Below are 24,921 nucleotides of genomic sequence, written 5' to 3'. Positions count from 1 at the left end.
TATGCTTATTCACTGCACGCCGGGTATTAGGTGATTGTTCATAATAATATATTTATTGATAATAATATATTTACCAACTGAGATTTCAGTGTTGACTATTTATTTGGAATGCATATGATTACAATAAAACATCGCATGGTGTAACATTTGAACACATAATTAGGTTTAAAGGGAGTTATGAACAAGGAAATAATGCAATTTGGTAGAACAAGAGAATGTACTGACCAAGTACCGGTGTATCGTATTCACATTGCAGGGCCAATGACAGCCATACAAATAGTGCCAGAATTATTACTGCCAATATATGATGCACAACCTTGATTTTAATATATGCTGTGGTCAGAACTCCCTTGGAAGATTTCATAAAACTAATCAGTAATCATATTATCATTGTTCATATTTCTACAAGTGTTACAATTCTATTTTAATTACCATAATGGCTTCCTTTGACATATTTAGTTATTTTCAAGTTCTTTTAAATCAATTGAGATAAGACTAGGTAAATCGCTGATATGGAGTCTGCCATCTGGGCAAACGTCCTCAATGCAGAGTGATTTATTGGTCGACTAGTTGATTGATTTGGCTTCTTCAGAAGAGAACAAGAGAAAAATGCAATTTTCCATGTAAGATTCCATCCTCCACTCTCGGAGATAATTTTTTAATAACAAAGTGTAAGTTAGACTGAAACAATTACGTTACAGATATATAAAATGAAGACACTTTGGTCAGTACGAACCGGAGACTTCGTCATCGCTGGTTTCCACTTCCATGTCGCACTTTTGAAACTTGAAGTTCCCCAAAGCAAAACGATTGGCATGTTTCATTATAGATTATCTGAAGAAAAATTGGCGAAAGGAAGTCAACCTGAAATGTAGATACTTAAGAGTTCAAAAAATATACCGAAATTTAGATTACATACAAACCCTTATCTATAAATAAGTGGTGGAGGTTAATATTCAAATATTGCAAACAGCTTAAGAGTTACAAGCTAGAGATTATCTCAGGGGAAAGAAGGTGCATCCCTAAGGTAAGAAAGACCCTCCTTGGGGCGAAAAAACAGAAAAATTATTTTTGGGCGTTTTTATTTGTTTACAACGTAGAGAATAAGAATTTCTTAAAAAAGTCAAAAAATTATGAAAATAGACCATTTTATAACATAAAATTACTATGCTGCACCATGAAAGACAACGCCCACTTTTACAGAGATTTTTGTTTTTGCGTATAACTTCTGAACTGTTATACATAGATTTCTGAACTAACTTCGGGTCTGCTCTCTTGAGTATAGACTTTGTGTTGGTAACCATGACAACTTCCGGTATTGCTTGTTTATGTTACGACTGGTTACTAAACATCGTTGTAGTATTATAATCCTTGTGATTTTGCATTGACGTATTGAAGAATTGGTCGTTTGAAATCTTTTGGGAAGAGGAAGAATACGGGAAATTGACACACACGTAAACTTCCCGGTGTAAATAATGTTCATTTATGTGAAAATAGAGATAGGCCTAGTTCCAATGTAGTGGAGGTTAAAAATGACATCGCCACATGCTCGCCATGTAGTGTTTCTGGATCTGAAATAGACATTGAGTCTCCGTCATGTTCATCAAAAGAAGAACTATTCCCCTAAAGGAGGTGATTCATGGTGCAAATATAACAGAAAAGACCAAAATAATAAGCACCACGAGTTACCTCATGTTGTAGCTGAAGCTATAAAGCCAGTATATTGGGATTTGGCACACCCAGATCTTTTAAAATGTGCCTGCATGGAAAACCACGGAACGTTAATGAAGGATTAATCATGTTCTGTGGTCCAGAGTTCCGAAAACAGTGTTTGTTGGTAATACTTCACTCGAGTTTGGACTATGTGATGCTGTTATATACCTCAACGATGGGAATTTTGGTAGGTCTCAGGTGCTGCGGATGTTGAACATCCTCCCAGGGTACAATACATTGATTATCCTAATGGAGTTGGATGACATCCGAATAAAGAAAGCAGACCTCATGGTGGAAGAAATGGTTAAAACGGGCCATAAGACTGAAGATAAACCTTAAGAGGACTAAGGAGGACACAAATGATGCAAGTTATGGGGCAGGAATGTTCTAAGAATTGTCAGAGCTAACAAATTATAATGAGAAGCTTCAACCTCATTTTTATCAGTTTAATATTTTTCACTACTTTGGTACCATTTATAAGAAAACTAATAAAGATAGGTCCATTAAATTTTGTTGGCGCATCAACATCATCCTGATTAACAGTAATAAGAAGGGATATGCCTTTAAATAAAATACAAAATAAAATATAAATATTTTTCGACATTATTTTAGTTTTAAAAATCGTACCTTAAGAAAAAATTCATATTGACGAAAGTATTTGGTTTCTGCCAATAATCCTTCTTATTATTGTAGATAATGCTCCAACTAGTAATCCTTGAAAATTTCAAGTGGCTAACCCAAACAGATTTTGAGTAAAGTGCACCAAAAGTTTGAAGATTTAACATGGGAAAGATAGGCAGGTCTTTCTTACCTTAGAACTGAATAGCTTATTCGTGTTCAACAATAGGCCGAGGGTGTAATTGTTAGATGCAGAATGTAACAATCAGGTAGACCAATATTTCACGACACATTCATCACTCATAGACGGAAAAAGTACGTTATATGGACATAGGTTTGGAAATGCTTTATATCCATGTTAAAACTAATTTTCTACAAATGTACATTAATCAGGGAAAACACACAGGAACAAAGTGTACCAGCATACCACATGCAAGTGTTCCATATACCCTCCGTGCATCAACCCGCCGTCCCTTTGAATACAGGACACGCTGATGTATCCCTGGAGTATAGCCATTGGAGCCATGAGCTAAATAGCCATACTAATCCAATCGTAAATCAGGGCTAATCTAGAGCGGTACTGAGACCAATGGTGTTACGAGCGCTCTGGCACTAACCCACCATTATAACAACATATGACTATAGTTCAGGGAACAGCCAAAGGTAAAAGGCCTAGAGGAAGAGCATCTAGCATATGGGTTGATCTGGTGAAGGAGGTCGCCCAGATGCCTTTGTGGAAGATCATACGAGAAGCAGAAAAATGAAAGCAGCAGTTTAGGTCCAGAACAAATTGATAAGTCATGTATGAAAGAGAAAGAGCGAGAGAGAATAAAAATATTACATACTTTCTTCGAGTTTTTCTGAGATATGTGTACCCACCTTAAAGTAAAAATAAGGTTTTTTAAATCATTCCTATTTAGTTCCATGGTCATACAAGTACAAAACTAGGGTATCCTCAAAATGGCCTAAACGCTTTATACTATTTTGTTGTAATCAGCTTATAACGGACAGCAGGTCAATTTGTTCCACTGCAATATTGTTCTTTCAGTTTTCTCTCTGTGTGATCATTAGACTCCTAAGATGGTGTACCGGGCGAGTTGGCCGTGAGCGTATAGGCGGCTGTGAGCTTGCATCCGGGAGATAGGGGGTTCGAATCCCACTGTCGGCAGCCCTGAAGATGGTTTTCCGTGGTTTCCCATTTTCACACCAGGAAAATGCTGGGGCTGTACCTTAATTAAGGCCACGGCCGCTTCCTTCCAACTCCTAGGCCTATCCTATCCCATCGTCGCCATAAGACCTATCTGTGTCGGTGCGACGTAAAGACCCTAGCAAAAACAAAATTAGATGGTGTATATATTAGCTTCTTTTGCTTGTAACTAAATGGATGTGAGATGAAATCCTTACGCGTACTCATAGTGGATAGGCTATTTGGAGATTTAATCACCTTGCCTGAAAATTAGTAAGTAATTGGTCGTTCTTGATTCAAGTAAATATTTTGCCAGTCTTACAGCACATATATCACAGGTGTATTTAACAATTTGTTGGTTACCGGGCGAGTTGGCCGTGCGGTTAGGACCGCGCAGCTGTGAGCTTGCATCCGAGGTATAGCGGGTTCTAATCCCACGGTCGGCAGCCCTGAAGATTGTTTTCAGTGGTCTCCCATTTTCACACCAGACAAATGCTGGTGTATATTAATTAAAGCCACGGCTGCTTCCTTCCTACTACTAATCCTTTCCTATCCCATCGTCGCCATATAACCTGCCTGTGTCGTGCGACGTAGAGCCACTAGCAAAAAAAAATATTTGGTGTGGGTTACTGTAGTCACGTCCTAGTTCGTGAACCATGGGCAACGGCTGAGTGGCCTAGTAAGTGGTCCTGAGAGTCGGAATACCAGTTGATATGGAATGGGAGTGGGCATCTCGGACATATCCTGAGTCATGGCCCTCCTTGTGCTCAGGCGGCAGGGACTATACAATACACCGTGGTCCATAACCCGTTAGAGGAGAGATCCTCACTTGGACTATGTGCAAGTAGAGTAGCATCCTGCTTCATGAATTTACCGAGCTCAGAACATTTTAAGCAAGTCACGGACCTATGGGAGTAACGGAGTCCCACTCCCATTTGACAGGCGAGGGACTCCTTGGAAACAACTTGGCGAACGAAATGGAATTCGATGGGGAGCCATCAATTTTAATGGGGCTTATGGAAGAAAGAAAGTAGAATTGGATGAGACAGCAAAGAGGATGCATTTGGATGTGCTAGGAGTAAGTGATATTCGGGTAAGGGGGGATAACGAGGAAGAGATAGGAGATAATAAAGTGTACTTGACGGGTGTTAGAAAGGGAAGGGCAGAGTCTGGGGTACGGCTCTTTATCAGGAATACCATTGCACGCAACATAGTTTCTGTTAGGCACGTAATGAGCGAATGACGTGGGTAGATTTGTCAGTTGGAGGAATTAAGACTAGAATTGTCTTCGTGTATTCACCATGTGAGGGTGCAGATGAGGATAAAGTTGACAAGTTTCATGAAGCATTGAGTGACATCGTGGTCAGGGTCAATAGCAAGGATAGAATAGTGCTAATGGGCGATTTCAATGCGAGAGTTGGGAATAGAACTGAAGGATAGGAAAGGGTGGTTATTAAATGTGGAGAAGATATGGAAGCTAATGGGAATGAGAAAGTTTGCTGTACTTCTGTGCTAGTATGGGTTTAGCTGTTACGAATACATTCTTCAAGAATAAGGCTATTCACCGCTACACATGGGAGGCTAGAGGTACCAGATCCATAATAGACTACCGGTATATCTTAACCGACCTCGAATTCAGCAGATCTGTTAGGAATGTGCGAGTTTTCCGGGGATTTTTCGATGATACAGACCACTATCATCATGGTGGTGTTGCGAACAGCCAAGCTCATGGGGAGGAGGAAAATGATGTTGGTTAAATTACACTTGAGGAAGTGGAAAGGATGGTAAGTAAACTCCATTGTCATAAGGCAGCAGGAATAGATGAAATTAGACCTGACGTGGTGAAGTATAGTGGGAAGGCAGGGATGAAATGGCTTCATAGAGTAGTAAAATTAGCATGGAGTATTGGTAAGGTATCTTCATAATGGACAAAAGCAGTAATTGCACCTATCGATAAGCAAGGGAACAGGAAGGATTGTAATAACTATCGAGGTGTTGAACCCTTGACTTACCATTCCATCGTTGGTCGGCCACAGCTGCTACAGCAAAGCAATATTGAACTCTGAAATCTTGGGGTCGTTGCGGGAAGAAATTCGGTCACGATCTTAACCAAACGATGGGGTTCAGAAGAGAGCCTAACTGCTTGAAATGAGGAGCAAATATGTGCTTACTAACTTTTATTGAATTCATTAATTTCACAAAGAAAAATTTTATTCATATAAATCCTTGACCAAAATTTAATTATTAATTATTAAATGTTTCAAACGCAGTCACATTGCATAGCGTTATTTTATTTATTACAAATCGAAGAATGTTCTTTGGAGAAAGTAGGAATCTCATAAATTGACAGCGAAACTGAAAAAGTGAAAAGAAAGCCATAAAATCGGGCACGTCTTAATCCAAACGATAACTGAGAATTAATCCACACCATCCGTGGAAACTCTGACCTTCAACAAGTAGAACGCCGGATTTCCTCTTAATTAATGTTATCCACCAGTCGAATACCCTTTCGGATAAGGAACACCCGCCGAATGGACCCTTAATCGAACCAAACTGACTATCAGTTGCTTTGAATAGGTTGCGAAATATTATTGGAAAGCATGGTGTTCACTACCAGTTAACAGCAGCATTCACAATTGAAACAAAAATTTCACCATGGATTGTCATTTCATGACACCCTCTATAAAATAATCCCGATGCTAAACGTGCATCAACCCAAACAGCTGTTCAGAAGGAACCAACAACAACACGATCCGAGAGGACCTTACGTTACGTCGTTCTGAAGGAACAAAACTACGAAATGCAGGAAACACTTATTCATCACACATTCAGAAGAAATGCCAAACACTGAAGTTAATTAAAATGTGGTAAATCACTTGAAAAATATTATTATAAAACACACTTTCAGGTTAGAAATTGTTACGTTACGCTTAATAAAATTACAAGTCCACATGGTAAAATAAAACAAATTATAGTATTCTTTCCCTTTTAACAATGACTACCATCATAGATCCATTTACTTATTGTTTGTCCCAACACACTACCTACAAAGTTATCAATTGACCAAACTCAACCCGCATTCGTAACTCAAGTCTCACACTAATACGTTGAGTGTCAACAAGCACAATATCAAAGCAAAACGGACGTCAGAACGAAAATCAACTAAGTCCGTAAAATAAAATAAAATACTGAATTTCGTTGAACTCAAACACGCATGGCGAACTGCAGTAAATATTCAATCACCGCTACCTCAGTACCCAATATGGGACAACCCTCATGTTCAGACCATTAGTGATTCCATAATATTAAGTAAACACCTTCCAGCTGTTTAGGGCTGCACGCAAACTTGGCATCATTATTACTGAGCTAACACTCTTCGCATTGCATATACTACTGCAGACACTACCATCGCTCAAGTCACTTCGCAAAAACATCTAATCTAAGACTTGAGTATGTACAGCTAACATCCCAGACCTATCGTCGGGCTACCTAATGTCTGCACACCCTAACACTAACCTCTATGTACGTATACCTTCCTAACCTTATCGTTGAGTGTGAACTAGGACGTCTCTTCATCAGTATACTCCTAGGATAACATGTGACCTCCTAAATCTATTGTCGAGCGGAAATTGGGTCGTATACACTTCTTCTAGCATATCAGGCGAAATCGTAACTTCAAACACACTCTTAGATATTTCGGCTGTAAACCTGGTCGAAACTAATAACATACAACGAAACAAATCTTGCCACAGAATGAACGCAAGTTGGGAAATGTAACTAAGTCCCTATCTTGTTACTAAACGTGAAATTGAAAATAAATAACCCGTGATGAGCAATCCACAACTCAAACACGATCTCAGCATGTGCAATGAAGTTTGGAAAAATGATATTGACTTCCAACACACGTCCAACACTACTTGACTATCGCCAAACAATAATAATCATCACCACCGCAAAAATCCACACTGTAATTTTAGGGTGAAGCCCTCAAATCGCCTACCGTCATTTTCCGAATATTCATATCCATGACTATCCAGTGAAACGAAACCCAATGAATCTACACAGCCAAACATATCGCTTTAATAACGTCTAATATCTCATCCCACAATGTTTCCGATTTAATGATAAATTACCGTCTCGTAATTTATGAACTTTACTGATTGGAAACTTGTCATTACAGTCAAATAACACCAACCGTGTATTCAGAATGCTCCTCTATCCTTGAGGTCGTATTACTATAATATTAATTATACTGACTTTACGTAACTAGTCATTTGATTTTTTCTACCAAGAATTACAATCTTCACCAGAAATCGTTTTTCACTTTTGATCTTACTTGAAATTTTACTGTGCCTCACACAATAATCATCTCGAACCAACCTTCTCCAGGTCTCAGTTTTCGGATTGATAGCGGAATATACTACAGCCTGCCACGTAAATCTCACATTTAATATACAGCCTGTCTCAAAAATTCTTCAGTCCAAAAGCAAATATAGCCTGTCTCGAAAATTCATTCTCATCGCCTTCTCATGGCGGTATTATATGAAATATACAGGCTTCCTTTGCCTTCAACATCTATACCACTCTTATCTCAACATATATAAATTCTTCGCCCTCAATCCATTTTCTTACATTTCAAGACTTTGCAAACATCCATCCTCTCGTGACAAACGACTTTTATAAAAATATACCTTTTTATTTTATTGTTACTACAACTTCCGGACTTCAAGAATACAACACACCGTGATTTTCCATAGCACCGACATACACGATATCACAAAATTTTACTTCCCATGAACAAAACATAACTTTATCGGATTTCACTGGAATTTTCTAGACACTCGCAAACTTTGTAGAACATACCTGTTAAATCCACTTTTAACATAGAAAAATTTTATTCCGCGGTATACATTATTATTATTATTATTTTGATTCGTTGTGCCCACCTGTGGAGCGCGTTTGAACTTATTTTGCACAATGTTTCTTCTTCTTTTCTTCCCAATATCTCTTCATTTTTTCACTGTGTTCCTTTCTGCGTGTTTCTGTCCAGCCTGTATTTTTTCTTGTTGGTTTCTCTGCAAATTTATGTTTGTTTACTGAGCTTCTAAATTTCATTCTATCTTGAATGGTTTCGTCCTCAATACCCATTTCTTGTAGATCTACATGAATTTCTGCTAACCATTTGTTGCGGATTTTCAGGGTTAGAGTTAGATTTAGAATTTTCTTTCTCAGCCTGTTGTTATCCATTCTGTGTAGGTGCCCGTAGAATTTTAGTCGTCTCTTTCTGATGATATCGGTGATTTTTTCTGTGAATTGAAAAATTTCGTGTGGTTTCTTTTTCATCCAAATTCCATTTTCGAACTTTGATCCTAGGATTTTTCTGAGAATTTTCCTATCTTGTTTCTCAATGCTTTTCATTTGTGACCTGCCGCCAATGATCAGTGTTTCAGATGCATAAAGTGCCTCTGGTTTGATGACTGTATTGTAGTGTCGTAATTTTGCATTTTTTGACATACATCTTTTGTTGTATCTGTTCCATGTGATTTTGTAAGCCCTTTGCAGTTTTGCAGTTCTTTCTTTGTTAGCTTCAGATTTAACCCTGCTGGCTGAATAATTTCACCTAGATACTTAAATTTGTCTACTTGGGAAATTATTCCACAATTGGTGATTAATGGTTGATTGTCGAATCTTGATTTAGTTCCTTCCATAAACTGCGTCTTTTCGAATGAAATTTGAAGTCCTGTTTTTGCGGCTATTTCATTCAATTTTTCTATGGATTGGATTGCTTCTTGTCTGTTGTTCGAAAGGATCGCAAGGTCATCTGCGAAAGTTAAGCAGTCAAGGTGAATTTTGTCTTTAAGAAGTCTGTCAATGTTTATACCTTTAGTTTCTTTTCTCTATTCACGAATCACTTTTTCCAAAACTAAATTGAATAGTAGTGGGGATAGTCCATCTCCCTGTCGGACACCAGTTCTGATTTCGAACGGTTCAGAAATTTCTCCCAAGAACTTAACTTTTGATGTTGTGTTGGTCAGAGTTTGTTTAATCAATTCCCTCGTTTTCCCGTCGACTTGAAATTCCTCTAGTATGTTGAACAGGGTCTGCCGATCTATGGAATCATACGCTTTTTTGAAGTCAACAAAGATGATTACTGTTTGTTTGGTTTTGCGAATCTGTAGTATGGTTTTTAGGTTTAGGATTTGTTCTGCGCAGGATCTCCCTTTTCGGAATCCAGCCTGATAATCTCCGATCAGGTGGTCCGTTTGTTTCTCTAATCTATGAAGTAGAGCTTTAGAGAAGATTTTATATACGAGTGAGAGGAGAGAAATTCCTCTGTAGTTATTAATATCTGATTTGTCTCCTTTCTTGTGAAGTGGGTGAATCAATGCACATTTCCAATCCTCAGGAATTTCTTCAGAAAACCAGATGTCCTGCAAGATTTTTTGAATACTCTGGGCCAGTTTGTCACCACCAATTTTCAACATTTCAGCGATTATTCCATCTTCTCCTGGTGCTTTGCTGTCGTTTAAATCTCTGATTTTTTGTTTGACTTCTTGTAATGTGGGGGGTTCTGAATTTGGATTAGGTGTTGGTTTTTCATAGGTGAATTGTTCTTTCGGAATTCACAGTTTAAAAGGTCCATGAAATGGTTTGCTAGGAGTTCACAATTTCCCTTATTACTTGTTTCCAAAGTCCCATCTGTACGTTTGAAACAGAGACTAGGTGCCTGGAAATTGGATAATTCTTCTCTGAATGTTCTGTAGAAGTTCCGTTTATTGTTTTTCTTGAAATCTTCTATTTCTGCCAGTCTGTTTTGATCATATTTTCGTTTGTCAGATCTGATGATTTTTGAGGTTTTTTCTGTGTTTTGAAGAATTCATCACGATTTTGATCTGTTTTATGGGAACTCCAGTTTAACCAGGACTTAATTCTGACTTCTTTGACCTTGTCATAGGTGTCATTCCACCACCTGTGTTTGCGTTTCCTTGGGGGGGGGGGTTGCTGATGTTTTATGAAGCTTTCAAGAGTGTGTCCTTGAGTTCTAGCCAATTTGAAGGAGCATCGTTGGAGATATTCGCAAGGAAATTGTCTGAGTTTTGTCTCAGAAATTCAGCGTCGATTCTTGGGTTTCTGATTGTTTTGGTTTATTCCTGTTGGGTTGAAACTTTACTTTAACAAGAGATAGGTGGTGGTCGGAGTCAGTAATTAATCCCTTTTTTGACTTTAACCTTCATAATTTCTTTTTGGTTTTTCTTGGAAATAGCCACATGGTCTAGTTGAGATTCTCCTAAATGCATGTTCGGGGATCTCCATTTCATTTTCTTTTGTGGAAGTGCCAGGAAATGGGTTGACATCAATTTTAGATCGAAATTCTCGCAGAAGCCAATTATTATTATTATTATTATTATTATTATTATTATTATTATTATTATTTTATTATTTCGACAAAAAAATTCTGAATTCAAACGATATTCGAAATTAAGACATTCACCACGATTACGTTATCGTTATCACCTTCCTAATTTTTCTCAATTCGGACAATATCTCAAAGAATATTAACACAATATTTGAACTTCGCATTTTATAGTTTGTTGACGTGCACTTTACAGCACAGAAGAGTTTCACACGATGACCAGAAATATAATACCTTCGCATGATCATTACGAAATATCAACCCGACATACGCGATGAAAATTGGTAGGGACAAACAATAATCTAACTACAACATTGACACAAAATATTCACAGACTTGTAATCGTAGCCACCATCCTGGATTTTGGCTGCATCTAGCCAGCAGACCTCTTTTATCTAGCCTCCCATGGCTATCTGGGATGTCTTCTTATAGACATACATATAACTTAAATTACACAACACTTTACAGCGAACTTCCAAACGTTTAACAGGCGACGAGCACTCTTCTCAAATGACAATGTCCACTGCGTTCGCAAGACTGTTCCCTCTCACCCTACTAAGGTCCAGATATTCCAACAGATAAGAAACCAGACCCCGCAGCTAACTTCCAGTCTCCTCTTTAAAAAACACACACTGAATACCGAGAGAAATTCAATTACTTTTCACCCACATATCTAAACCTTCAAAGTTCCCATTAGCGGCAGCTCAGAAAATTTATATCATCTTCCACTTTAACAGTATATTTGAACCATAGACACGGACATGTAATAAGTTACCGGGAGAAGAAATCTCCACACTTTTCTGCTGGCGAGTGACGTGGGCTTCGCTGCTCCAACAACCAGACAGAGAATGTGAAATATACGAGGGGAGATTTCTTTTATACCCTATGGAAGGACGCTGCTCACACCATGAAGCTTGATTGCACAATATGCTAATTCCGCATTCTATAGACCAATGTTCCTGAAATTTGTTCCATAACTTCGGACAGACTTACGATTTATTACCGTGTTAATTTCATATTTTTCCCATACTCGCAACAGGCGAAATGAATTATTTCTGCCCGGGCGTTTCGCGGGTTTTCTTCATCCATCGGCCTTGGCACGTGTCGCTAGTTCGGGAGCCGGGTGCAAATTCTTCTCTAGGCTTAACTGCATTTAATTTAACCCTGTGGGTTCTGTCTTCACATTGGGTTTAAGAATAATTTAGATTCTTTATTTCTGGATTTACCATGTCGCCAAGACCTCTCGTTAGGAAGAATTTCTTGAATTTTGATAAATTGTTCAATATTCGAAGTCCACCGAAGTGTCCCGGCATTTCACGAGCTCGCAGCTTGTTCAGACACGGGGAGCTCGTTCCCAGAGACAGCCAGACTCATGAAATACAAACATGGCTAGTTTGTAGCAGAAATAAATATTGGGAAATAAAAATTATTTTCTCATCGTAGAATTATGGGTTCATAATCCACGTTCAACGACGAAATATTTACCCAGTAAGGGGAAATATTTGGGTATATATTTCTTCAAATTCTGAACTGTACATGGGAATTTTGATACAAATGATCCATGATTCTACGTAAAAATTTCCCAGTCGATTTCAATCTTGACGTAGGACTCTCTTACTTTCACGTATTTTCCTGTTCTCTTCTTCCAACAATAGAATTGCATTACACATGTCATCAACAAAATCTTCTCTTAAGAATGAACACTGTAAACATCCAGGGTCTCCCTCTGGATTACTGCAGCTGCTTGCCTGTCCTTGGAGTGGTGCTTCGGCCTGTCCTGTTCTCGTCGTGACGATCATGTTTATGGGATGTAGTTCTTCTTCTTATTCTTCTTCGATGACCATTTCCCCTGCTGGTAAGGCGACGTCATCCGGTGGTGGAACTCTTTCTTCCGCTCTATGGTAAATCTTCAAATTCGACGCGTTGAATATAGCCTCTCTGCTACCATCCAGACTCTGAATTTTATAGGAATTATTCCTGAAACTTTTGATCACCTTGAAAGGTCCAACATATAAGGGAGCAAATTTAGCATACACGTTCTCTTGTGGTTTCGACATCATGGGTCTCCTATAAAGCACAAATTCGCCTTCCTCCAAGGGACGGTGGAATTTCCTGTTCCTCACCCTGCATAACCGGCGGTCTGCCTGCAGACGTAGATGTTCTGCTGTACTCTGGATGCATAATTCCTGTGACGGTCGGGGATCGATGGGACACTGGACTACACCATGCCAAGATCTCACAGGATATCGATTGAAATGCACAACACAGGGAATTCTCCCTATAGATTCGTGTACGGTGTTATTTACACAAGTTACTGTTAGGGGTAGCACATCAACCCACTTAAAATGCTCTCGGGCGCAGTAAATTCTGCAGAATTTTGTAATCACTTGCATTACTCTCTCGCTAGGATTTCCCTCAGGATGTCTAACGCTGCTCAGGATGTGATGGACTTCCATGTTTTGAATGGCAGTTTTAAACTGTGCAGAAGTGAACTGGGGACCATGATCTGTCAAAAGAAATTTCGGTGTACCCATTTCCGGAATGATATTACGAGAAATACACCTCAAGACAAGCTTAGTATTAGCTTTCTGCATTGGAAACAGTGTCGTAAATTTGGAGAAGACGTCGATGGTTACCAGTACGAACTTGTTTCCACGCTTTCCTTTCACGAGGGGCCCACAGATATCCATCGCGAACAGCTCTTTAGGTTGCGACGGTAAGAGAGGAATAGGCGCCTGCCTGATCAAATAAGGGTTTGCCTTAACCCGCTGGCATGCATATCATGTGATGATGAAATCCCTGACATTTTCCCTCTAATTCACCCAGGTGAACGTTTTTTGGATAGTTGACACAACCTTATCGATCCCTCCATGACCGATTACCCTGTGTACGTGCCAGATTAATCCCTTCTGAAGCTGCGGTGGTACCTAAATTCGCGATTTCACGTGATCGTCGTCCACAAATTTTACCAACGGGTTATTCACATACGAGTAGTTGTTCGATAGCTTTTGGATGGCAAAGAAACGTGGATCATCAGCTGGAAGTGTCCCTCGGAGAAAAGAAATCATTTTTCCGCAGAAAGGATCTCTCAATTGTAAGTCTCCTAATCGTCTCAATTCTGATAGAAAATCGTGGTCTTCCTGGACTAGGTATAAATGATTCACGACATGCTCTTCCTCTTTAGGGTTTCTGGTTAACAGGTCTGCCAAGATATTCGACTTCCCAGAAGAGTGCTCAATCTCGAAATCAAATTGTTGAATGAACAAGGCCCACCTGGCCACTCGTTCACTAGCAACAGCGGTTTTCATGATAAAGGTTAGTGCTTTATGGTCGGTTTTAATGACTATGTGAAATCCATAAACCATTTTCTTCCAATGCTGCAATGCCTGAACAATAGCCAACATTTCCACTTCGGTCACGCTGTATTTGATTTCATGTGATCTTAACTTTCGGCTGTAGAAAGACAAATAATTCCTATTATGAGGCTGGTCTGAACATTCCTGATATAGAAGTGCCCCGATTCATACGGTGGATGCATCAGTCTGCACGATAAATGGTTTCTCAAAATCGGGATAGCCTAGCTTGACGCTGTTTAGCAAGAGCTCTTTAGTCTTTCTGAATGCCTCCTCGTGCTCTGGACTCCATTTCCATCTGTTGTTCTTGTGAAGCAAGCTCTGAAGTGGGGCCACAACTTCAGTGTAATTTAAGCAGTGGTCCGAAAAAATAACACATCCAAGTAATTGCCTGACGTTCTTAATTTTGAGCGGCCTTGGGAACTTGTCTATGGCTTGGAGTTTCACCGGATTTGGGCGAACTCCCTCACCATCAATGACATGGCCGCGAAGCAGGACCTCTTTTTGACAAAAATGCGATTTCTTTAGTTTGATTTTGAAGCCTGATGTCCTTAAATTCTCCAGTAGTTTCCTTAAATCCCTGATATTTTGCTCGAAACTTGCTGAAGCTAGCAATATGTCATCGACATAACGAGTAGTTGCGGCCTTAACTTCATCAGTGAGACATCGATCTAGGGCGTGTATGAGAGCTGCACCGGCATTCTTCAGTCCAAAAGGGAGACGTTTGAAAACATACGTCTGCTGATCGAAAATGAAGCCAGTAAATAATTTAGACTTGTGTTCCAAACCGATGTGATGATATGAGGATGTTAGATCTACGCTAATGAAGCGTGATTTTCCTCTGAAACGTTTAATAACCTCTTAAATAGGAGGGGCTTGGTCATGCTCGGGGATTAAACGTTCATTGAGAGCACGCGCGTCCAAACATACGCGCAGAGACCCGTCCGGTTTTTGTACCCCGACCAGCGGATTTAAATATGGAGTGGGATGCTTCGAGATTAATCCATTCTCCTCCATTTCCTTAATAATGTTTGCAGCTTGGGTATAATTTTTGTCCGGTATAGGATACGGTCTCCTCTTAAAAGGTGTCCAATCCGTAACAGCTAGACCATATGTGAAGTTAGGAATTAGACCCGGTTTGGAATCGAACACAGATATAAATTACATTAGGAGAGCTCTAAGTTTTTCCTTCTCTTCTACAGTACCAGGACATTCAGCTACTTTTAACCCAATTAAGACCTCGTAATCGGTGTCAGGCTCAGCCTCCAAGACGTCATGTAACTCTTCGTCCTCTACACTGTCACTTTCACCATGGACTCCCTCTATTGACTTTACGAAATCTAAACCTTGGGCCTCCTTTTCGCCATATTCTAATGTTCTGCCTTCTCCCAATTCCTCATTTAGTGTAACGAATTCTGCTTCCTCTTCTTTGCTGAACTTGATTTGATTACTGCTTAAATCAATGACTGCGTTGGTCTCACTGATAAAATCGGCCCCTAAGATTACATTGTAGTGCATCTTGGACATGACTACAAATGTATGAGCGAAAGTGGAATTTCCAATCTGGACATCTAAATATGTTTGTAACTTCCAAACAGCAATTTTGTCAGGAATGACCCCTCGAATTTTCATATTTGACACCGGAATAACGGGTAATTTATTCCGTTGTCGCAAATCGTCAAAAAGAGCTTGGGAAATTATGCTGATACTGTCTCCTGTATCCACCAAACTTTTGATCTGGAAAATTGCAGATACGGACATTTACTAAAGGCAGTTTCTTCACATGATTGCTCTCCTGTTTCAGGTGGTCTTCCACCAAGTCATCAGAGGTAATGATCGACGAATCTATCTGTGCGACCACCTACTCATCTGACGTCTCCCCTTCAGAACCTGGGATTAAAGACACTGAAAATTTTCCTATTGGGATTTTAAGTTTTTTTCTATCAAGGGCCGACATTGACTCTTGCTCAAAATTTGGCGCACATGGATTTAAACCAGAATTCCGCTGGTCTTGCCGATGTACCTTCTGGAATTTTAGCCTTTCAGCCCCAAAACAATCGATGTTAACTTCCTGTCGCTGGATGGCTCCCTTCCATTTCTCTCTTTCGTGGTCTTTCCTTAACCCATCGGTATATGTCGACGTGCTGATGGACTAGTAAACCGGTGAATGGGTCCTTCCCACACACTAGAACAGTGCATAGTACTAGGATTAGGGACGTTTCGCAGAAATAAATTTACCACTAGAGTTCCCTTTGCATCTGGGAAATATTCACATATAAACAAAATAGCAATGGGTGCTATAAACCCCAACCAAAACAAAATAAGACAAATACTGAAGCTACTTGTGGCACGATTCCAAAATTGGAGGAATATGAACTCACATTCCCTGGGTCATCTTCATTTTACCCGACAATAAAACGATCAAACCTAAATTCAACTAATACACAAAGATGACACACATATTCTGTACACATAAATGTGGTCAAGCAAGAGGAAAAACGTCTCTGTCAAACAAATAAATCTCTTCTGTAAGGAGAAGGAACGAGCTACTGCATGCTGTTCTAAAAATGGCCGTCACCCTGGAGGGTGCGGTAACTGCGCCAATGACCTGAAGACGACGGGAGTATTAGGAACTCCAAGGCACACAAAAATCGTAAACAAACGCTAACAATGACCTTACCTCGGCTGCTTTTCGGTCTCGAAACCACACAAGGACGTTTCACTTCCGTCTTATCTCGACAAGCATATGAGCCTTTACACAACTTCTTACGACAAGTAAGGACCAATTCTCATTCTAAATATCAGGCTCGTTTATCAGACCACCTCTGGGTCTAATTCACGCATATGGCGTAACCTGACGCCCTCAAGACCCATGGTTCGAGTCTATATCTTTGGCAGTGTGAAACGTGGTCAGAAATTTTGATGACATTGCTTTCAACGTGGTTTTAATTTTTCAATAGACTTTAATCAAAGTGAAAACATACAAATAAATCATGCCCATGCAGCATGCAGATACTACGTTACATTAATCTTTCTATCCTTTCCGATAAGAGAGAGTGATAGGCTTTCCCAAACTGACCCTTATTTACAAGAAAATTTAACCTGAAGACGAAACACTAGGAAATATTCTGATCTAACACTAAAATAAACAACCTTAGTAATTCCTATCTCCCGTATCAATACCCGAATGAAGATCTTTCCTTACATTAAGAACTAGGTATTTACAATGATCCACAAAGGGACTCCCTCCACATTAACGCAGTAATTAAAACTGAGAGGACTTTTCCTATTTGTGAAACTCACAACCTGACTTCTAACCCAGTTTATCATTATACCATTGCCTACTGTATATCTCACAATATTATTGAGGTCATTTTGCAGTTGCTCACAATCTTGTAATTTATTACTCTGTATAGAATAACATCATCTGCAAAAAGCCTTATATCTGATTCCACTTCTTTACACATATCATTTATATATATAAGAAAACATAAAGGTCCAATAATACTCCCTTGAGGAATTCCCCTCTTAATTATTACAGGGAAAGATAAAGCCTCGCTTAATCTAATTCTCTGAGTTCTATTTTCTAGAAACGTAGCCACCCATTCAGTCACTCTTTTGTCAAGTCCAATTGCACTCATTTTTTGCAGTAGTCTCCCATGACCTACCCTATCAAATGCCTTAGATAGGTCAATCACGGTACAGTCCAATTGACCTCCTGAATCCAGGATATCTGCTATATCTTGCTGGAATCCTACAAGATGAGCTTCAGTGGAATGACCTTTCCTAAACCCAAACTACTTTCTATCAAACCAGTTATTAATTTTGCGAACATGTCTAATATAATCAGAAAGAATGCTTTCCCAAAGCTTACATGCAATGCATATCAAACTGACTGGCCTGTAATTTTCAGCTTTATGTCTATCACCCTTTCCTTTATATACAGGGGCTACTATAGCAACTCTCCATTCATTTGATATAGCTCCTTCAACCAAACACTAATCAAATAAGTACTTCAGTTGTGGTATTATATTCCAGCCCATTATCTTTATTATATCCCCAGAAATCCTATCAATTCCAGCAGCTTTTCTAGTTTTCAACTTTTGTATCTTATTGTAAATATCATTGTTATCATATATAAATTTTCATACTTCTTAAGCATTAGTCACCTCCTCTATCTGGACATTATCCTTGTAACCAACAATCTTTACATACTGCTGACTGAATGCTTTTGCCCTTGAAGATCCTCACATACACACTCTCCTTGTTCATTAATTATTCCTGAAATGTCCTTCTTGGAACCTGTTTCTGCCTTAAAGTACATCTACATACCCTTCCATTTTTCACTAAAATTTGTATGACCGCCAATTATGCTCACCATCATGTTATCCTTAGCTGCCTTCTTTGCTAGATTCAATTTTCTGGTAAGTTCCTTCAATTTCTCTTTACTTCCATAGCCATTTCTAACTCTACGTCTTTCCAATCTGCACATCCTTCTTAGTCTATTTCTCTATTATAATATATATTGGATCTTTACGATTCCTTACCACATTTAATGGTACAAACCTATTTTCACATTCCCATTTGGCATCTATATACTTAGCGGAAATATTTGCAGTTTGTCAAGTGTTAATATATAAAAAACATTCCACTGTCCATAAAGCTCTCATATGTACTGATTCTCGCAGTGTTATTAAAGAATTAGAATATCTAATAAAGGCGGAAAATTGGTATATAGAAAACCTAAGGAAACTGCTGTATGATTTAACTATCCTAAATCGTTCCGTCTCATTTACATGGATTCCAGGGCATTCTGGAATAGAAGGCAATATCACGGTCGATAAACTGGCAAACGAGGCAGCTGAAGGACAAAGCTTACGATACCATATTGCAATCCCACAAAATGACGTATGGACACCGTGTAAGAAAGTTGTCCGAGTAAAGTGGAACAAACAATGGCGCCAATCAGCACAATTTCAACATTTCTACAATTTCGAAAATACAATTGCTATTAAACCACGTGTCCAAAAGTACAGTACACTAGATGTCATATAACTACTCTAGTCAGACTTCGCTTGAATCATGCCTGTACTCCGGAACATATGTGTGTTTTGAAGATTAAGGATCACAACTTGTGTAATTGTGGAAATTATGTCTGCACTATAAATCATAAATCTTGTTTCAGTGTGATAAATATCCCCAAGACAGCAACAACTTTTCATTTCCAACTTATTATCACTCGGCTTTCAACTTCCTCTAAATATTTTTTGCTTAGTATACCATCCGATAGTTCACTTTTTTCAAGAATGTAATATCAGGATTTAACATGGACGATCCTGACTCCCTTATTTGTGATCTGGTCATGCTTGTTTATGGTAGTAAGCCGCCGTGATCGATCTCACTGGTGTGAAGAAGTAGAGCCCTGTGTCCCTGTGCTAAATACCTGTACTCTAACAAATGCATACTTGTTCATAAGAGTATGATAGAAGCCTAGAATATTCCTAACGTATCTTTCACAAACAACCTCTCCCAATAAAATAGTTCGTACTTCCGTTTCTCACTATCCCTTTAATCTGTCCTTTTGAACAGTCGCTTTGATTAGTAATACTTAAATCAACCCAGTGACTGGACGCAGTGCGCTGAGCCGTTACCTGCGCTATAATCGAAGGCCTGGACAAGCCAACACATTTCTGGGCTAACATAGTAGTTCAGGCAATGGCCACTTGGATCGCGTTTACTTTCTGTTCTCATGTTCTGTCTATAACCTTACATTGAAGATTCATACAATAACGCAAAATAATACATTTTTATTATCATTATGCCTGGTGTGAATCAGATATAACTTAAATATACAAAACAACGTAAAACACACTACACTTCATAGATTTCCTTCATTTTCCACTTGTTTATCACACAAGAATAAAGGATAGGGAAATAAATAGAAGTACCGGCACTCACCCGATTTTTTCCCTATTTCTATAATTTCAACGCTTTTCTGCTCAGAGGTTTGCTGTTGAATTTGTTTAATACATCACAGTCATTACTCACTTTCTTTGCATAGTTATCAAGGTAAGGTAAGGGTTATACTGCCCGAAGGCAGGTCCGAACCTCCGCAGAGGTGTTCCTGAGCCGGAGTTTACGTGCGGTAGGGTGGCCAGTTCCTTTCCGCTCCTCCATTCCCTTACCCCCACCAACAGTGCGTGGCAACCCATCCAACTCCTGACCACGCCCAATGTTGCTTAACTTCGGAGATCTCACGGGATCCGGAGTTTCAACACGGCTACGGCCGTTGGCGCATAGTTATCAAGAACAGGTCTAAAACATTTTGTAAATATAAAGTCTGTGATGTGTGCTTGATCATAGTCGCGGCACTAAAACGTCTCTTTAAACTTTGGAGCGGTAAGGAATTTCAGCTTTCGGACAAGGTTACATTTTCCGAGATATCCTAACGCCCGCGTTGTATATATTAATACACTTTTAAGAAGACTAATTTGCGTGAAGGGTAGCTCAATGCTCCCCGATCTTGAACCCTTATTAAGCACATTATTGGACTGTCCGTAACACAAGACGACAGCTATTCCAAACAAGATTCACATTTGTCTTCTCCTCTGCGACCCTGACTAAATAACCGCCGACCATGGCCAATGCATATAGTTCCATGGAAACTGGTACTTCTCGAATAGACAGACACTCTGGATGCTGGTTAAGTCCTACTTCAGCCGCAATCAGACTGGAGGGTGAGAGGGGTGAAAATGACTGTAAAAATGACCGAGATTGTGGGTGTATGTGAGTACGTTCCAGAATAGCTCTCAAAGAAACTTGGTATACGTATGACCTTCAGGAGAAATAAAACCTGTGCAGATGGAACACATACATACATACATACATACATACATACATACATACTGTGCCCTTTTCAAGGCAAAAACTGCGGTGATCTCTTCTTTCTTCTGTGCGCCGGCTGCTCCTGTAATAAATGACATGTAAATCATACTCACCGCTGCATGTAGACTCTTCTTCCTCAGTCGTGCCCGTCCGTTATCCCCGGAGAGGCCACCCGCTGATCAAGGAGTGAGGAAATGAAAAGAGGGGGGTAAACTAACTAAAATGACGGTACCCAAGACTGAATTAAAATTTAAGTAAATGATTAATTTATTGAGTAAAATGCAAGTGCTAAAAGAACGTAAACTGAACTAGTGAAAAATGTAAACAAGTGAAATAAAAGTGACTAATAAAATTAAGATTGAGGATCTGCCTTACAAAAAAAAAACAATCATAATCTGCCTAATAAACTGACTGAAGGTCAAACACCTTAATTAAAATATTCCAGACTATGTTGACATGTCTTCAAGTTAATAAAATGACTCAGTTTAAAACTCCGGTCAGAAAGACCACCTTCTTGAAATACAAAATTACATTACGGAGAAAAATCTCACAAAAAAATAAACTTAAAACAGTTGACTCACAATAAAGTAAATTAAATTTGTTATGCCATCAAACCACTGACTCATAGGAGTTATCAAATGTTTATCACATGTAGGTCATTTGGTAAAATACCCAAATTTAAATAATCATGGACTGCACTAAGCAAGTGTATCACTTAAGGAAATAATTCGAAGAAAACAGAACAGCCATAAACATCACACATCATTTCCTACATAACCATTGTCTTATTCAAACACCTCATGGTTAAACAAAATTAATTATCGAAACATCACTCTGAGTGTATCCAACCACTCATCTAAATTTTAAACTTCATTTGCATGTCTGTGATAGACTGGACTTCTTAAGAATAAACCAAAAATTAGGCCAAGTGCCTGATGTTAACATTATCGAATGATAGCGATCCTTGTACATTAAAATTTCTATTGACTTTGCCGCTAACTGCATTTCATTATCAATTCATAGATTTGTGGTACCACCACTAGATGGAGGCAGATGCCATCTTATTTACCATTCATTGCGGCAGTTTTATACAATTGGTTTATTTAAAGATCGCTTCATTTCTAAATAAAAATGTAGTGGATTTTAAAAGAAAGTTTGGTAATTACTTAAATGCCTGGTATGAGCATACCACTACTATTTCGACTGTGACATAATCGACGATCCATAAACCTAACATCTGAAATCTTATTTACAACATTACATTTAATTAACGGAGAAACACTGCTCCGACAAAGAAAATACAGGGATCAAAACAAACTAGCCTATCTACTCCTATCTATTTACAACAAATCAAATGTAAATAATTCACATACGCTTGCGTCCTACAAATACACGGTAAAAGTACAAACAAAAGGAAAGACAAATAAGCAAAAACTAGATCCCACCATCGCGGCCTACTGGAAATTAATAAGGATAGAATGCGCAAAACAAACTCGGAGTCTCCAGAGAAATATACCCCGCTGCGAGTAGCAAAAAATAAATATTGTGAATTTGACGGCAATCTCAAACCTCAGACGATAAATGTCTGGACATGATACTATTTAACCTTGATGGACAAATTACTGTTATTTCACGTCATCCGTGACTCTACATAATTATTCAAAACACATTGACTCGTCGCTCTGTTCACATTGTACACTGGCTAGCATTATTTGCCGAGCATCTACTTTCCCTGGAATTATTTAAACAAATACAGGCTCCTGCCTGTAGTATCATAACCCATGTCGTAACACATTTAACACTCGTGGTTAAATTCTTCGTTTCACAATTCTATTTACTCATTAATTCTCGACGTCATTATTATTCATTATTCTCACAATACAGCCTCGCTCGTATCCGGCGGGCAAAAATATCTGTCGTGCACATTACGGCTTCATACGACAATTCAAGACATGGTCCAAATATCATATTTCCATCATCAACGTAGATCATCAGGGATGTTAATCATCTAGCTCGATCTCTCGATCATTCACCGCTTAACATATCACAAATCTCTCAGAGCTGACTCATCAATGGCGCTCACTGTTTCTAATATAAAAAAAAGAATGACGAGATTGCCTCTCAAAAACACAGATGTTGAAATATGCGTAACCGCAACTACACAGAAATAAAAATACTCGCGTCTACCCAAAAATCGTCGCAAAAATACACGGGATAAGTGCAATCAAAACCGGGCATCTGAAAGATGATTCCCCAACACAAAACAAGCTGAAATGCGCAAAATAACAAAATAGGCATTGAAAACATCGCGGCGGCGTCTACAAACTCAAAACTCCAACAAAATTATGACTCAAAAACCATCGATCTAAATAACATGATGAAAATAACAATAAACGGCATTACACTCGTAGATCAAAAGTCAAAGCTGCCTAACTGTCAAAGTGACATACTACAAAATAAACCATAAATTCACGCAAACAAACATCTACTTAACAAAATGCACAAATAATCCTAGCTGAAAGTGCAACATAACATTATTATTATTATTATTATTATTATTATTATTATCATTATTATTATAGTTATCATTATTATTATTAGCAGTATTATCAAACTGTGAATTATTTACAACCCTACCTAGTACCCTAAACTACATTGATCATCGATTTGCCACGGTCCTACATATTTATTTACACTATTTAATGATGCTCATACCTGTGATGGTGGAGGCAGGTCAGCTCACCCTCCGGTCCCGGTCATGTTGGAAATTAGAATTCCATCTTCAAGCTGATGTGGTATTCCAGATTTTTACACACGCAAATTTGACACATTCTTGCCATGCCGTGACACACGTTTATATTAGCACAAAACACTCGCATTTCTCTCACTCCAGTGAAAGTTAGAAGATGCCCCTGCAGACTCCTGTTGTGAAGCTGGACGGTCGCCTCGCTATCTACCTGGAAATCACCTGTTGGCCTGCTCGCCTCTCTCAGCTTTGTTTACCTTGCCAGCTTACAGAACCTTAACCCCACTGGGACATAACTGTTTCCTCAAGGTTGACTACTGCGGCCTTCATTGAAGAAAAGCCATACTCCTCCCTATCTGTCTTTAGTAGTTTCTGCCCGTAAATATCTCGCTTGCCAAAACAGTTTATAGGATGGTAGAAGCAAGCTAAAATACAGTTTATGTTGTGGAGGAAACTTTATGCTGATAACACATGTGAAACTACCAGTTGGTTAGAAATGTTTTTATGTAAATATGCTGAAAAACATGGATTTGTTCCTCTCGACTAGTAATGTGAGTTCATTTAAGTTGAAAGTGTAGCTCTTGCCTACTCCCCCTGCATTTACAGTAAAAGTCTGTTAAAGTGTTCATTTTGTGAAATGCTATTCTCCCAAGTAAATAATACAAGGCTTTCTAAAGTGCCTACAAGTGTCTAATCGCTTTCTTACCAACCAAAAGCAAATCTAACTGATAAAATTAGCTGACACACTCTGTCACTCTGTCAAACGTAGATACACTGAGATTATTACTGAATCACTGCGAAAACTCAAGAAACTCTGAGAATACTCAAAACACTGAGACTTACAGAATCACTGCCAAGACTCAACAAAACAACCGAGAAATCCGAAGACACTTGGAATGACTGAGAACTTGGAATGACTGAGAATTCGACCCTCTGGTCGCTGGTTTTTGTAAAGATTCCTCCCACCACCTGAAAAATAGTTCCGTGGAAGGGATGTGGCGTAATG

This window comes from Anabrus simplex, chromosome 5 (genome assembly GCF_040414725.1).
Source record: "Anabrus simplex isolate iqAnaSimp1 chromosome 5, ASM4041472v1, whole genome shotgun sequence".
Taxonomy (NCBI): Eukaryota; Metazoa; Arthropoda; class Insecta; order Orthoptera; family Tettigoniidae; genus Anabrus; species Anabrus simplex.
This window is presented reverse-complemented; position numbering follows the sequence as displayed.